General features: G+C 42.3%; 1 long non-coding RNA gene across 3 annotated transcripts in view; it reads left to right on the top strand.

Moving 5' to 3' along the window:
* Positions 1-15003, top strand: part of LOC132399673 (uncharacterized) — a 38209-nt gene extending 23206 nt beyond the window's left edge. For all 3 annotated transcript variants that reach the window (XR_009514037.1, XR_009514036.1, XR_009514038.1), the window contains exon 4: positions 2103-15003. This is a non-coding gene — a long non-coding RNA (uncharacterized LOC132399673). The remainder of the gene's footprint in view (positions 1-2102) is intronic.
* Positions 15004-15526: the final 523 nt, after the last annotated feature.

Below are 15526 nucleotides of genomic sequence, written 5' to 3'. Positions count from 1 at the left end.
TGCTTCAAAATAACTAAAATATCTATTGCAATTATATACACAAGAATATTAATGAACAACTAAATTAGTAACTCTGTCTGAGATTACAAGAAACTTCTCACTGACTCAGTAAAGCAGCCAACACAATCAAAGACCTTTTCCATCTTGGATATTCTCTCCTGCCATCTTATTTTGGGTGGAAGATACAAAGCAGGTACCCTACCAGGCTCAGGTACAGCTCTTATCCCACTGTTATAGGACTATTGAATGGAGTAATAAGATTGATTCTTGACCTTAAAACCTATCTCATCATAGTTTTCTATCTTATTGTCTGTCTGCACTGTATCTTCTCTGTAAATTTAACACTATATTAGAACATAAAACATCACAGAACAACACAGACCTTTCAGCCTATGGTGATGTATCTGTCTTTTAACCTACTGTAAGATCAATATAACCCTTCCTTTCCACATTACATTCAATTTTATATTATCCATATACCTATCTTAAATGCCCCAAATGTATCTGCATCTACCACCACCTCAGTAGGGTGTTCCAAGCACTGATCAGTCTCTGTATAAAGACCTTACCTCTGAATTCCCCCTATACTTTCTTGTGATCACATGGAAGTTATGAGACCTCATATTAGCCATCTCCACCCTGTCCACTCTATCAATGCCACATCACCTGATACATCTCCATCAAGTCACCACTCATCCTCCTTCTCTCCAAAGTGAAAAAGCATAGCTCACACAGCCTTTCTCATAAGACATGCTCTCTAATCCAGGCAGCATCTTGTTAAATCACCTCTGCACACTCTTTAAATCTTTCACTGTCCTTCCTATAATGAGGAGACCAGAACTGAACGCAATACTCCAAGTGTGGTCTAACCAGATTTTTATATTGCTGCAACATCAAATAGCATAACTTCTCTATTTTAAAAGAAACTTTGTTCATAATAAATATATATGTGGAAGAATAAACAGTAAAAAAACTTTTCATATTAATGATCAGTGTTAACTTATTCTTTAAGATAGCACAGTTGCCTTTCATGTGCACTTTTGGAATGATACACCAATTTAAGCATTGGGGGGCTTCGACATCCTACTCAGCCCCTCCAAATGTGCTAATAGAAGGAGCCTATGCTGTGGTCCTTCCCAACAGAGCCTTCCCATTGGCTGCACTGAGCTTCAGTGCATCCCTCTGTACCTACTTACCCAGCCTTGAATGTCCCAGTAGCATTCTCTTACAAACATCTTTCTGTGCTGGAAGGCCAGCAAGTTTCTGGCCATGTGTTCACATAATTGCAATACAATCTCAGAATCAGGTTTATTATCACTGGCATGTGACGTGAAATGTGTTAACTTAACAGCAGTAGTTCAATGCCATACATAGTATAGAAGAAAAAATAATAGTAAATAAATCTTATTCAGCATACTTTATACAGTACCTGTATATGTATATTGAATAGATGAAAATCGCGCAAAAAACAGAAATGCTATATATTTTAAAAAGTGAAGTAGTGTCCAAGGATTCAATGGCCATTTAGGAATTGGATGGCAGAAGGGAAGAAGCTGTTCCTGAATTGCTGAGTGTGTGCCTTCAGGTTTCAGTACATCCTACCTGATGGTAACAGTGAGAAAAGGGCATGCCCTGGGTGCTGGAGGTCCTTAATAATGGATGCTGCCTTATTGAGACACCGCTCCTTGAAGATGTGCTGGGTACATTGTAAGCTAGTACCCAAGATGGAGCTGACTAAATTTTCAGCCCTTTGCAGCTTTTTTCGGCCCTATGCATCCAGTACGGAAAGGTTCAACCAGGATTCCATGAAATAAAAGAAACACGCGGTCCTAATGTCCCTCTGATTCAGCACCCTAGCTCTACGATCATCAATTTTATTCACCAGAGAGAGCATGTTTTCCAGCAAGATAGTCGGTATTGGGAGTTTAAAATCCATTTCCTTAAATGCACTTGTAACCCTGATCTACAGCCACGGTTCCTCCTTGGGTGCTTCTGTCTACAGTCAAAGTTGTTCCCACTATTTTTAAGCAGTGATATTCATTTAAACGCATTAAGACATCTTTGTTGACTGTACTGACCTTGGATGCTGTTGTGCTTTTTAGCTGTATCAGGCTGAAACAAGAAACTTTAATCGCATCCATTGAGAATACAGCTGCTGCTCGAGTCGCCCCAAGGAGTCCCGGTTAGTAACTGAATTACTAATTACTGACAATTTGATTTGCCCTGTAATAACTGGTGAGACTCATCATAATGAGTACAGCCATTCATCCCTTCAATTTGCAAACTGCCAATGAATAGTTTTTTTTTCCAGTATGCACAGGGAAATGGATCTGGGTTTGTTTCAGTCCTACTGCACCTTTAACCCTTGCAGAAAGGTTTGGATATCACTGAGTCATCAAAGCTGGATTCACAGGAGCAGATGCACATCTTCTCAAAAATGACAACAAAGTGTGAGGAGTACTTGCCACATCAGAGACCACGTGCAGAAGGAGAAAGACTGGAAGAATAAGAAAACAAGTAACTTTGAAGAAGCAGAGAGGGGAAGAGGTGGGGAGTACAGAAGGCATACCTGTCATAGGGAGGAGTGTGAGGTTGTCCATCTGATGGAATGCTTTCAGTTCCATCCAGTTAATTGGCTGGAGAGAAAAAAAAAAGACTACAAAGAAGATGTTGGAACTCTGAGCCTTGGAACACAGCAGTTGCTGGAAAGCTGAAAAAAATGAGAATGTTGGAAATAGTCAACTGCTCAGACAACATCTGTGCAGGGTGAAGATGTTTGAGCTTACCTCAGAATTATTTGATTTTAATGCAGACAGGAAAAACAGGTTTCCCAAAATCACTGAGTTCAGTATTGCAATATACCCAGATAGAAGATGTGGTGTTGTTCCTTGAACTTTATTTGATTTTCATGGAGATATTGCAGGAAATCAAAGGTAAAATAGGCAAAGCGGGAATGGAAAGCGGCCAGTGACTGAGTGGGCAGTGAAGGAGTGGAGCTTTGAGGCTTTGGCTTGAGAGGTTTTGGCAGTTTTGGCAGTTGGATTGTGCAATCAAGTCAATCAAGATTTGAATAGCTCAGTTTCAGCAGGAATCAATTGGTTGGGCAATCAAGATTTGAATAGTTCAGACTCAAAAGAAAGCAGCTGATTGGGCAATTGTAAATTGAAAAGCTCAAACAAATAAACAGAGGGGTAGCTCAAGCAGAGCAGGCAGTGGAGAGTGGCCAATGAGTGAGTGGAGCTTTGAGGCTTTGGCTTGAGGAGCATCGGCGAGAAGAGGCGGAGGACGTGCTTGCTCCCAGTGAGGTAAGGCTGGGTAAGTTTCTTTAATTAATTTAATTAACTTAGGAGTTGGTAATGGAGGCAGTAGATAGAGCAGTCCAGTGCTCCGTTTGCAGTGTTTGTGAAGTCAGGGCGAGCACAATTGTCTCTAATGAGTACGCCTGCAAAAGGTGCATCAAGCTGCAGCTCCTGTCAAACTGAGTTAGGGAACTGGAGCTGGATGAACTTCGGATCATTCGGGAGGCAGAGGTAGTAATAGATCAGAGTTTCAGGGAGACAGTCAGCCATAAAAGTCAGGAGACAGGTAACTAGGTGACTGTCAGGAAAGGAAAGGGAACTAGCCAGAAAGAGCAGAGTGTCCCTGTAACCATTCCAATCAACAATAAGTATACCATTTTGGATACTGTTGGTGGGGATGACCTACCAGGGACAAACTGTAGTGGTAGCATCTCTGCAACTGAGGCTGGACCCTCAGTTCAGAAAGGAAGGAGGGAAAAGAGGAGAGCAGTAGTGATAGGTGATTCGGTAGTTAGGGGGACAGATAAGAGGTTCTGTGAGAGAGGTCAAGAATCCCAGATGGTCTGTTGCCTCTCTGGTTCCAGGGTCTGCGATATCTCGGATCAAGTTCTCGGTATTCTCAGGGAGATGGTGAGCAGCCAGATGTTGTGGGGATCAATGACATAGATTAGAGTAGGGATGAAGTCCTGAAGAAGGAAAAGAAAGAAAGTTGGGAAAGAAGTTAAAAAGCAGGACCTCAAAGGTGGTAATCTTGGGATTGTTGCCTGTGCCAGGAGACAGAGAGGTTATGAACAGGAAGTTATGGCAGATGAATGCGTGGCTGAAGAGTTGGTGCAGGGGACAGGTGTTCAGATTTCTGGATCACAGGAATCACTTCTGGGGAAAGTCTAACCTGTATGAAAAGGAGAGGCTGCATCTGAACTGGAAAGGGGCCAATATCCAGGTTTTCTAGAGCTGTTGTGGAGGGTTTAAACTAGTTTGGCAGGGGGGGTGGAAATCAGAATGTGAGTGCAGAGATTAGGGTAGAGGACAAGGACATCATGCTATGTGTTCTGAGTTGGTGAGGAAGGACAGGCAGGTGACAAAACATAAATGTAGCCAGTTAGAGGAGTTGAAATGTGTCTATTTCAACACTAGGAGTATTGGGAATAAAGGGGATGAACTTAAAGTATGCATTAGTATGTGGAACTACCATGTTGTGCCCTTACTGAAACTTGGCTGGAGGAAGGGCAGGACTGGCTGATGCAGGTACTGGGGTTTAGGTGTTTTATCAGAAACAGGATGGGAGGTAGAAAAGGGGGGGGAGTGGCATTATTGGTCAGGAATAGTATCATGGCTATAGAAAGGGAGGACTTTCCAGAAGGTGTGTCTACTGAGTCGGTGTGGGTGCAAGTCAGAAATAGGAAGGAATCAATCACTGTGCTGGGAGTAGTCTATAGGCTCCCAAATAGCCCTCGGGACACCGAGGAGCCGATAAGTAGGCAGAGTTTAGAATGGTCCAGGGAATACAGGGTTGTAGTTACGGGTGATTTCAACTTCCCTCATATTGACTGGCACCTCCTGACTGCCAAGGGGATAGGTGGAGCTGAATTTGTCAAGTATGTTCAAGAAGCATTCCTGACACAGTATGTGGACCAGCCAATGAGAGGAGAGGCCACAGTGGATCTAGTTCTGGGTAATGAGCCTGGTCAGGTGGCAGACCTCTTGGTGGGGGAGCATTTTGGTGAGAGTGACCACAACTCCCTTAGCTTCAGCATAGCTATGGAAAAGGATAAAAACAGACAAAATGGGAAAGTGCTTAACTGGGGAAGGGCTAACTATGAAGGGATGAGGCAGGAACTAGCGAGAGTAAATTGGAAACAGATGTTCAAGGGTGAAAGCACAGAAGTAATGTGGAGGAAGTTTAGGGACCACTTGTGCCGGGTTCAGGAGAGGTTTGTCCCACTGAGACAAGGAAAAAATGATAGGAAAAGGGAACCGTGGCTGAAAAACACATGAGGCAACTCATCAAGAGGAAGAAGAAAGCATATGTTAGATATAAGAAGCAGGAAGCAGGAGGGGCTCATGAGAAACATAGGGTAGCCAGGAAGGAGTTTAAGAAGGGACTTGGGAGAGCTCGAAGGGGGCATGAGAAGGCCTTGGCATGTAGGATTAAGGAGAACCCCAAGGCATTCTATGCGTATGTGAAGAACAGAAGGATGACAAGAATGAAGGTGGGGCCACTAAAGGATAAAGAAGGCAACATATGCCTGGAGGCGGAGGAGGTTGGGGAGGTCCTAAATGAATACTTTGCTTCTGTATTCACAAGTGAAAGGGACCTTGATCAGGGTGAGGTTGAAATAGAACAGGCCTGTGTGCTGGACAATGTGGAGATTAAAGAAGAAGAAGTGTTGGATCTTCTTAAAAACATCAAGAAGTCCCTAGAGCCAGATGTGATATACCCCAGGTTGTTTTGGGAAGTGAGAGAAGAGATCGCTGGAGCAGTAGCTATGATCTTTGAATGAAACCTCTCTGGCTGCAGCGAAGATGCCGGAGGATTGGAGAATGGTAAATGTAGTTCCCTTGTTTAAAAATGGTAATAGGGAGAATCCTGTGAACTGTTGAGTCTTATGTTGGTGGTCTGCAAACTATTGGAAAGGATTCTTAAGGATAGGATCTATGAGATTTTGGAGAAGTACAGTCTACTCAAGGATAGTCAACATGGCTTTGTGAAGGGAAGGTCATGCCTCATGAGCCTAATTGAGTTTTTTGAAGAGGTAGCAAAAGAAATTGATGAGGATAGGTCAGTGGATTTGGTCTACATGGATTATAGCAAGGCATTTGACAAGATCCCCCACGAGACACTCATCCAGAAAGTTATGAGGCATGGGATCAGTGGGATCTTGGCTGTTTGGATAAAAAAATGGCTTATAGGAAGAAAGCAGAGGGTAGTAGTGGAAGGAAAATATTCTGCCTGGAGGTCGGTGACTAGTGGAGTGCCGTAGGGATCTGTCCTGGGATCCCTGTTATTTGTGATCTTTATAAATGACCTGGATGAAGAGGCAGAAGGATGAGTAAGTAAGTATGTGGATGACATGGATATTGGAGGAGTTATGGATGGAGCTGTAGGTTGTCGAAGGTTACAAGAGGATATAGACAAGATGCAGAGTTGGGCAGAAAAGTGGAAGATGGAGTTCAATCCGGATAAGTGTGAGGTGATGCATTTTGGAAGGACAAACCAGAAGGCTGAGTACAGGGTTAATGGTTGGTTACTTAAGAGTGTAAATGAATAGAGGGACCTTGGGGTTCAAATCCATACATCCCTCAAGGTCACTGCACAGGTTGATAGGGTAGTTAAGAAGACCTAAGGGATGCTAGGCTTCATTAACAGGGGGATTGAGTTCGAGAGTAGAGATGTCATGTTGCAACTCTACAAATCTCTGGTGAGACCGCACTTAGAATACTGTGTTCTGTTCTGGACACCTCATTTTAGGAAGGATGTGGAAGTTATGGAGAGGGTGCAGAGGAGATTTACCAGGATGTTGCCTGGTTTGGAGAACAAGTCATATGAAGCAAGCCTCGCAGAGCTGGGACTTTTCTCTTTGGAGCGTAAAAGGATGAGAGGGGACTTGATAGAGGTCTACAAGATTATGAGAGGCATAGATAGGGTGGATAGCCAGTACCCGTTTCCCAGGGGATGGATAGCAAACACAAGAGGGCATATGTACAAAGTTAAGGCAGGGAAGTTTAAGGGAGACATCAGGGATAAGTTTTTTTACACAGAGGGTTGTGAGTGCCAGGGATGGTGGTGGAGGCTAAAACATTAGGGGTATTTAAGAGCCTCTTGGACAGGCACATAGATGAAAGAAAAATAGAGGGTTACAGGGTAATGTGGGTTTAGTACTTTTTTTAAGGAACACAACATCGAGGGCTGAAGGGCCTGTACTGTGCTGTAGTATTCTAGTGTTCTAGTGGGACAGAGAGTTAACATGACAGGCAACGGGAACGTTTAGGGTCAGCCTTCCAGATTCAAACAAGACTCTGTACAAAGTAGTCATCAACTTTGATATTTTTAAACAATCTAGCATGGTAACAGACGTTTTTGACTCAAAGAGTCTGTACTACCCAATTACGCCAATGTGACCGATTAACCTACTAACCCATACAGCTTTGAGATTTGGAAGGAAACAGGAGTACACAGAGAAAACCCATGCAGAACGTACAAACTCCTTACAGACAGTGGTGGATTTGAACCTGGGTCTGGCACTGTAAGAGGACAATGCCAATCGCTCTGCTGCCATGCTGCCCTTTTCTGTTTGATCTTATCATGGATTTTGCATTGTGGGTAACAAATGTAATGGATACATCTAGGTAATTGCTGCTTCACCCAGAAGAACTGTTTGTACCCTTGGGTGATAGAAAGAGAAAAATGAAAGGACAGGTTTTGTTTCTCCCATGCACATACTGGAAAGTGTCATGGGAAAGAGGATGGTGGAGATGGAAAAACAAAACAGGGAGTCATGAAGGGAGTGGTCCCTTTTGAATGATGAAAGCCCGGGGGGATGGAAGACGTGCTCAGTGGTTGTAATTCACTGTAGGTTGCAGATATTATGGAAGGTTTGGTGGCATAGGAAACAAAGGCAATGGGGGTCTTATCCTTGCTCTGGCTAAGAGAAATGAGAGTAAGCAAAGAAGTTAGGAAAGGAAGGCTGCATGGTCTCATACAAGGATATACAATGTCTATTATAAGTCAAAGAACTTTCCACTATGTTTCTTTCCTCTATATTTCCCTCAACAGCTACACTCCATTTCCCCATTTCCTGAACCTCCTTCACATCACCTCCGAGTAAATCAGTCCACCCTGAGATATCTTCTTTTTTCTTTAACAATGGCTTTTGCTCTGCCAATGTTACTCAAAGAAAGTCATATAAAATAGTGAAGTTTACTGCATAAGCTGGTGTTGAGGTGTGGAGTATAAAATTTGATGGGGTGGTCTTCCAGAACCAAGAACTCAATGATAACTGGGAAGTTGACCATTCCGAGAGATGCAGCTGATGTTAATGCAGTGTTATGTCTTCTCTGCTGGAGACCCGGATGGCTCAGCTTCAGGAGGAAAAACTCAACATGAGTCTTGTATCTCAGAGGATCTGGGTGTGTGCATCCCATGTACCCAATAATCCTTGTCATCTGAGTAGCCTGTTCTCACAGTCTGCTTGGGTTTACACATAGTTCTGCAACCTAATTATCTGCCCGTTCAGGTGATTACATTTGTGGGATTTAATTATTATTTTTTCTCTACTGTGAAATGTGATTATAAATTTCTTAATTGATGAGGGGCTTAGATAGAGATTACAGCTGGTATCTTTATCCCCATGGTCAAAATATCTACTACGAGAGGACATGCAGTTAAGCATGAAAGGGCAAGTTCAGAAGAGATGTACAGGACAAGCTTTTTCCTGCATGGAGTGGTGGGTGGCTGGAATGTGCTTCCAGTGGTGGAGACAAATATGATAGTGACATATAAGATGCTACTGGATAGGTATATGGATATCCAGGGCATGGGGGTACATGGACCATGTGCAGGCAGAAGAGATTAGGTATCATTAGCTTAAATAGTTTGGCACAATATAGAACATACAGCACAGGATAAGGCCCTTTGTCCCATGATATTACGCTGAACTAATTGAACTGGTGATTAAAAGCCTATCTAAATGAAGCAATTCTGCCTGCACAAGGCCTATATGCCTCAACGACCTCTGTTGCCCTACACATTCCCTCTCCCCTTTAATGAATGCAAGCATTAGATATTTTGCTCTTGGGGAAAACATACCAGCTGCCTGCTCTGTCTATGCCTCTCGTGCTCTTATAAACTTCTATCAGGACTGTCCTCAGCGTCTACTGCTTCTGGAGCAAACTACCCAAACACCTGCTATAACTTATGCCCTCTAACCCAGACGATATTCTGGTAAACCCCTTCTGCAATCTCTTCAAAGCCTCCACATCCTACCTATAACAGGAGGATCAGAAATAGAATGCAATGCTGAAGGGTTTTTCCTTGCTGCTGTTCTGTTCTATGTTCTATGTGTAGAGTAAGACAGATTTGAGTACCCTCTGTCCTTATTGCCAAGTTGTAGGAAACATGATACAAAAATATGGCTTGTATCTCATCATTGGAGTCAGCCCATTCGACAAAGGTCAGGGATTAAATATGGGTTTGTTGTGTGTGACTGTGTTTACATAAATCATTAATTTGGAAGTCCAAAGGAGTGTCTCTTCAAACAAAAAGTGTATGTCAATAAATCTGGCTCCTGGAATTTTTCTAATTAAACCTAGCAATAAACAGCAAGAAAGGATTGTCAAAGTAAACTGCCCCTGAAGCTGTCATACTGTAAAAAGGTTTTTTGAAACTAAGGGAGGATTTATTACTCAATGGATGATGATCTATGAAAGGAGATGAGTGCTTGTTCCGCTGAACAGCTGTCAGCCCCGTGAACGGAGTGTATTCTGTGAACAAAGTTAAAACCTGACAGGTAAAGAACTTTGAAAGTGAACATGACATGTATAATGTCAATTTTTCTGTAACCTGTCAATGGTATAACAGCTCTTATAATTTTATCTTTGCTTGAAACACTTTGTATGCTATTAAGATTCGGGCAGCAAGAAATAACATTACTTCTAGTGAGCGATTTATTTAATGCGCATGTATTGTTTGCTGGAAGTGCTCCTGAGGGACGTGAAGAGGCAGAGGCAGCAGTTCAAAGAGAGAAGGGGCTGGACTGGAGACAAAGTCTGGCAGATTGGAGCCACTAACTTTCTGGAAATCAGCAAGGAGATGGAGAATGTGGGTACAAACTGATTCATGATTGTTTCTGTCTGTCCCTCATGCATACAGTCAAGAGGAAGGGAGGTCAGGGTTGATGATGATACCAATCACCACTGAATTTACCAATATATGGTATCCCTGCCACTCTTACACTGGTAACCACCAGCCAATATTACATTCCTGACTCAGCTGAATGAGGAATTCCCCTCTCCCCCACCCCCCCCAACCCACTTGCAGGTTGTGTCTGCTGAATTCTCTTTCACTGTTGTGCCTGACGCTCTTTCCATACTTAACCTCTTGCTGGGATCTCCGATTTCTGCCATACTTCCCTGCTTATTCTCTCCCCTCCCTCCTTTTCCCAAACACATTTGCCCACTAATAACAAATATTCAGCCGGTTATCTGCCAAGGTCAGAGATAGGTTACATGCAAGGCTAGTAGACTTCTGGAATTTAAACTCATGTTGCACTAGTTTGATAGAAGAGCACACAGATGTGTCAATAAACTCACTTATTTACTCTTTAAAATATTGGAGATAGTCAACACAATGCAAAAAAAACCTAGAATACCAGGCAGTTATTTAACTCCTTACCCAGCCGTCACCCCCCTCCACGGTATACTTCCGTTGGATGGGGTAGTTGTGACATTTCAGGTTGAAAGTCTGAATCACTGTGCCCCTACATGTCATCTTACACCCATTAGCCTCCACATTCAACACATAGGTCATCATAATCGTGAACTATACACAAAGTCCAAGAACAACCTATGGAAGGCTATTTTAAGAGCAACCAAACAATTCCAATTGAATTTAGAGAAGGAATCAGATTCATGTCAACTCTGGCAAGGTTTGCAGCATTACTTCCTACAAAGCTAGACCTAACATCATGAATAGCTGTGACGCTTCACTCCCGGATGAGCTCAACGCCTTTTATGTGCACTCAGGATGGAGGAGTATGTGCACTTTGAAAGGGAAAATAAAGCTCCATCTGTGCAAATCACTGCAGCATCTGGTGACCCTGTGATCTCCATCTCAGAGGAGAGACCTCAAAACATATTTCAAGAGGGTGAATGCCAGCAAGGCTTCAGGTGCTGATGGAGCAGCTGGCAGGGCACTGAAAACCTATGCCAACCAACTGGCAGGAGTGTTGAAGGGCATCTGCAATCTCACTGCTGCAACTGGAGGTTCCCACCTGCTTCAAGAGTGTGGCGATCATACCAGTGCCCAAGAAGAGCAGGGTGAGCTGCCCTCAATAACTATCACCCAGGGGCACTCACATCTACTGTGATGAAGTGCTCTGGGAGGTTTGTCATGGTCAGAAACAACTCCCAGCTATGCAAGAACCTGGTCCTGCTGCAACTTGTCTATCTGTACAATAAGTTTACAGCAGAAGTAATCTCTTTGGTTCTCCACTCAGCCTTCAACACAATCATACCCTCAGTTCTAATCAACAAGCTCCAAACCCTGGGCTTCTGTACCTCCCTCTGCAACTGAAACTTTGACTTCCTCACCAGGAGACCATAGTGTGGGCGGATCAGAAATAACATCTCCTCCTTGCTGGCATTCAACAATGACACATCTCAAGGATGCGTGTTTAGTCCACTGCTCTACTCTCTCTACATTCTTGAGTATGTTGCTAGGCATAGCTCAAATGCTATGTCTAAATTATCTAATGACATAAATATTGTTGGCAATTTTTGATGGTGCTGAGAAGGTGTACAGGAGCTGGTTGAGTGGCGTTGCAACAACATCCTTGCACACAACATCAGTAAGACCAAGGAATTGATCATGAAGGGGAAGTTGAGGGAACACACACCAGTCCTCATTGAGGGTTCAACAATGGAAAGGGTAAGCAGTTTCAGGTTCCTGGGTATCAATGTCTCTAAAAATTCATCCTGGGCCCAATATATTGACTTGATTACAAACAAAGCACAACAGTAACTGCATTTCAATAGGAATTTGCAGAGACTTCATATGTCACTAAAGACTTTAGGAAATTATTACATATGTACCCTGGAGACCATTCCAACTGGTTGCATCTCCATATGCAATGTCAATGCCACTACACAGGATCAGAAAAAGCTGTAGAAAGTTGGAAACTCAGCCAGCTCTATCATGGGAACGAGCCTCCTCAATACAAAGGATACCTTTGAATGGCAACGCATCAAAAAAGGCAGCATCCATCATTAGGTGCCCCTACATTGTTCTCGTGCAGGTGTAGAAACTCTGAACTAAATACCAAATTAAACCAAAGTCAATGAAGACAGGATGGCAGTAAGATTAACCATTTACTGTTCACTCTTCCACATTAACATATGGTGAAAACTGTTGATAAAACAATACAAAATATATACAGTATTTGTTTCCTTCTTGGCATCACATTTACATCATAAATACTTGTAAAAGTAAAATTACAACAAACTATATTAAAGTCTCATTAAAGTACAACATACAGTCAGAATCTACCTACACCATCAACGGCTTTAGACACACTTCAACAAAAAACTTTCCAGCAACACTTTCAATAGCACAAGAAAATAAACTTTATCAAGCGTCATTACTTTTAACAGAATCAGTGTTAACATTTTTACTTCAACATATTGACTGTCATATGACCTTACGGCGTTGCTTCTATGATGTTTCTTAGTGCGTAGAAATGGAACTTTTCTCACGTTGATCCTGCACACACAATCCCCTGCCTTCCCGTTTCTCCAAACCGGTATTTACCCACAAGACGAGGCGAAACCAGGTGTGACGTCATCACATGCCGCGATACATCACAGACAAGGAATTTACCTTCAACAACTGCAACTTAGTTATCAACCTGAACTTTAACCAGAAAATAGTTACAAACGAAGTACTAAAGAAAAATGTAATAAAGCTAAATAAATGCCTTAAGGGCAACACAGCCCCGCATCACCCAGAATATGACCACTTCTCATTGCTACCATCAAGGAGGAGGTACAGGAGCATGAAGACACACTCTCGATGTTTCAGGAACAAATCTCTTTGCCTCCACCATTTGATTTCTGAATGGACATTGAACCAATGAACACAATCGCCAGTTATTTTTACTCTCTGTTTGCACTACTTATTTAATTTAATATATTATACATGCATATTTCAATTTATAGCTTTTTTAAAAATAATGTATTGCAATATACTGGGGCCACAAAACAACAAATTTCTCTACAAATGCCATTAATAATAAACCTGATTCTGATTCTGACTCGCACCCCTTTTCTGCTAGTTCCAACAGGATCCCAATGCTAATCACATTTTTCTCTTCCCACTCCTTTCCATGTTCCACATGGTCCACTCTCTCTGTGACTCCACAGTCTTCTCAACCCTCCCCATCCTCTCCTGAATTTCCCGGCACTTTCCCCTTGCATCCTTTGGAGATATAATACCTGTCCTTTCACCTCCTCCCTCACTACCAGCCACAGACCTAAGCGGCCCTTTCTGGTGAAACAGAGGTTCAACTGCATTTCACCCTACCTGGCTGATTGCATTTAGTGTTCTTCACGTGGCCTCCTCTACATCAGTAAAACAAAGCATATACTATGCAACTATTTTGCAGAACACTTATGGTCTGTCTGCGATGGCTATCTTGAGCTACGGACTTATGTCATTTTAATTCTCCTTCCCAAGACCACACCGGACTGTCTGCCTTTGGCCTTTTCCATTGTTACAGAAAAGTTAACTTCAAATTGGAACAACAACATCTCATATTCCACTTGAGTAGTTTACAACCCAATTGTATGAACATGGTAAGTCCTAATTCAAGGTGACACAAAGTTGCCTGCCCACACAGTTTTCATCTCCCTCTGTTCACCTGTCCCATCACCTACCCCAGCTGGTTCCATCTGCCCATCATTCCCTCCCCATTTGGTTCCACCTATCACCTATCAGTCACTATAACAGAAATGGAAACTATTGCTATTCCTTCATTGTCTCTGAAGCTCCCTTTCCAACAGTGCCAGGCCAACACCTGCACCAGAAGGATTTCTTCAGTTTAAAATGACAGCTCTGCACTAGCTTCTCATGGGCAAATAGGGTTATGAAATAAATGCTGGCTTTCCCAATGATGCAAATTGGAAAAAAAAACTAGAAATCTGCAAAACCTGCAGCAAAAGTGTTTTTTCCATTACACTTCAGATGGAAAAAAAAGCTGTGAGACAGAACATGACAGAGTTGTGAGTGTAATCAGTCAAAACTCTGAGACTCTGCGCCCATTGGGACATGAGGTTGTAGGGCGTGTAATATTGGGAATTTGGTTAACTCAGAGCGAACCAAATTGCTTTATGAAACCAACAAAATTGTGCTGTATCCTTAAGGTTTCCTGAAAGTGGTTGCTGTTTTGGTGAAGCTATTTTTCTACAGATTAAGTGGAAGACACTGCTAGTTAGTTTCTGGGAGTTTTCAAAGGAACAACCAAAGGATAGAACAAATACACACAGTGACTACGTACAAGGAGACACCCACACCCTAAAGAACTAAAGTATAAACCATTGATATGGACAAATCTGAGAACTCACTTGCAGAATGAGCAGTACTTAAGTTTACAATGTTAAGTATCATAACCTTTGTTATTTCTAACTTATTAATACATACGGGGTTTGATTTTTTATTTCAAAAAATAAATTTTACCAATAATAAAAAAATATAAAAGAATAAAGAATAAACAGAGCAAAACTTTTGTATATTCTTAGGTTTATGTGGTCACTTTGCACTCAAATTAACATTTTTGTTCTAATTGTGTTCTTTATTGTAAAAGTTGTGTTTAATTTATGTTTTTTTTCTTATGAGTCCTGCATACTTAATGCTATGTGCCTGTGATGCTGCTGCAAGTTTTTCACTGTACTTGTGCATATGACAATAAATTCCATTTTGACTTTGAAAGCATTTAATAGTGTAACAGCATTTTTAAAAAGCATAGCAGCATTGCTACTCCTGTGGCTCTTTGTGGTGATAGACCATTTCGTTGTCTGAAGGATCTCCCTACCTGACTCAGTCATATACGGTAGTGAAGGGAGCCCAGACTGGTTCTTTCCCACAAAGCCTTTGCATTAGCTGCACCAAGTTTCAGTTCATCCCTCAGCATGTACTCCTCCATCCCGAAATATATCTATCAACAGCATTCCCTCACAGACATCTCATTGTGCTGGAAGATCAAAAGTTATCGGCAGTTCAAAGAGAGTCCATTATCATACTGATGTCCAGTATGTCTGCCTCAGTGTGTATCCCTAGGAATGGCCTGTTAAACAGACTCTCTACTATTACACAGCTGCTCAGGATGATGTATACCAAGAACCCTTACACCTTACTCCATGCCCTCTTGGCAAATCTGTTAAGAGAAGTATGGTCATCTCTTCCCCACCACAGCCATCTCAAAGACATCATCCTGGGGACTTCATGACCAAGCTCA

This window comes from Hypanus sabinus, chromosome 9 (genome assembly GCF_030144855.1).
Source record: "Hypanus sabinus isolate sHypSab1 chromosome 9, sHypSab1.hap1, whole genome shotgun sequence".
In the NCBI taxonomy this organism is placed as follows: domain Eukaryota; kingdom Metazoa; phylum Chordata; class Chondrichthyes; order Myliobatiformes; family Dasyatidae; genus Hypanus; species Hypanus sabinus.
The sequence above is the reverse complement of the archived record's forward strand: the minus strand, read 5'-3'. Positions and strand labels throughout refer to the sequence as shown.